The 1,871-nt window shown below is 43.7% G+C and overlaps 1 non-coding gene and 1 pseudogene across 1 annotated transcript; both read right to left on the bottom strand.

The window, feature by feature from the left end:
• Window positions 1–392: 392 nt before the first annotated feature.
• On the bottom strand, window positions 393–495 carry LOC123088796 (U6 spliceosomal RNA). The gene has a single exon (XR_006442103.1). It is a non-coding gene; the product is annotated as a U6 spliceosomal RNA (small nuclear RNA).
• A 1,050-nt stretch (window positions 496–1,545) lies between these two features.
• Window positions 1,546–1,625, bottom strand: LOC123088829 (uncharacterized; annotated as a pseudogene).
• Window positions 1,626–1,871: the final 246 nt, after the last annotated feature.

Raw genomic sequence — 1,871 nt, 5'->3', positions numbered from 1 at the left:
ATGCTAGCTGCGGTGCTCTGCCTTATAAACCAGTCCGACTCTTCCCGGCTGGCCGATGTGGGACTAAACAAATGAGCGTTTGTTTTTCCCAGGGCCTTTCCATAGGGCGCGTGGCAGGACGCCAGTTGCAAGCCGGATCTCTCTTGATGTGGCCCAAATTAATGGAAGAGCATAATGGGCCCTTGTGTTTTTGTTAGGGAATAACAAACGATGCTTGACACAAAAAAATACTATAGTTGTTGCCGCACGTGGGGGGAGGGCACATGCACATTTAGGAATAACCTCGTTGCGCTCTTCTGATAGAGAAAGGAAACTAAAGGTCCTTTCTGTACGAATAGCTGCACAGGCAAGTGCAAGAAAAAAGGCTCCAGGGATTTGCGCGGAAATATCAAAAAAATTTGGACCATTTCTCGATTTGTGCGTGTCATCCTTGCGTAGGGGCCATGCTAATCTTCCCTGTATCATTCCAATTTTGTCGGATGTCCCCGAAGGGACGATGCTAGCTGCTGCGCTCTTCCTTATAAACCAGACCGTCTCTCCCCGGCTGGCCGATGTGGGACTAAACAAACGAGCGTTTGTGTTGCCCATGGCTATGTCTAGCTATACCTAGATTCCATCGGGCGCGTGGCAGGCCGCTAGTTGCAAGCCAGATCTCTCTTGATGTGGCCGAAATTAATGAAAGAGCATACCATGACCTCGTGTTTTTTGTTAGGGAATAACGAACGATGCTTGGACACAAAAAAATAGTATAGTTGTTGCCGCGCGTGGGGGGAGGGCACATGCACGTTTAGGAAAGGAGGGATCAACAAAACCTTTTGGTTGTTCACAATTTATGAATGGTGGATTATGCAAATCAAAACTTTTTTAAAAGCAAACTTGTGCGTGAAGGAGCTTAAACGATATCAAGTTATTGCCACAGGTACATATTTCAAAGACCATAGTGCTAAAAGGTTCATGCTAAGCTGGCTTACCGTGTCTTTGGTGTGACTAGATATATAAAATGGTATGCAACATATATAATTTTCTACATAAAGATTGAGATTTCACCGGTTGACCTATGTAATTCATCGACCACTGGTTATTGTACACTAAAGACAAAAAGGTTTGAAGATGAGATTCTTTCGAGTGCACCACAATCCAGCCTAGTGTCCGAGAGAGTTTTCTCACAAGTCTTAGATGAGTTTGTTAGGTGGTAACATAAACAAATTAGACTAATGAAACATATTTTTTTTGCGTTATGACCGAATCACAGTTGATGGTAAGGAATAAAGGCAATAAAAAATTGAAGGAACACACTACATGTGGGAGGACTGAAACGGAAGACTAATCATAAACGTGTGATAATAGATTAAAAAGATAAAAGTTACTCCAGAAAGGTTATATCTGCAATAACAAAAAAGAGAAAGTGTGTGGATCAAAATTTAAAAAGGCAGTATTGAGGACCTCTCTGATAGAGAAAGTAAACTAAAGGGCCTTTCGGTATGAATAGCTGCACACGCAAGTGCAAGAAACAAGGCTCCAGTGATTTGCGCGGAAAATCTCAAATAAAATTTGGACCATTTCTCAATTTGTGCGTGTCATCCTTGCGCAGGGGCCATGCTAATCTTCTTTGTATCGTTCCAGGGACGATGCTAGCTGCGGCGCTCTGCCTTATAAACCAGTCCGACTCTCCCCGGCTGGCCGATGTGGGACTAAACAAACGAGCGTTTGTTTTGCCCAGGGCCTTTCCATAGGGCGCGTGGCAGGCCGCCAGTTGCAAGCCGGATCTCTCTTGATGTGGCCCAAATTAATGGAAGAGCATAATGGGCACTTGTGTTTTTTGTTAGGGAATAACAAACGATGCTTGACACAAAAAAATACTATAGTTGTTG

Source organism: Triticum aestivum, chromosome 4A (assembly GCF_018294505.1).
Source record: "Triticum aestivum cultivar Chinese Spring chromosome 4A, IWGSC CS RefSeq v2.1, whole genome shotgun sequence".
Taxonomy (NCBI): domain Eukaryota; kingdom Viridiplantae; phylum Streptophyta; class Magnoliopsida; order Poales; family Poaceae; genus Triticum; species Triticum aestivum.
This window is presented reverse-complemented; position numbering and strand designations above follow the sequence as displayed.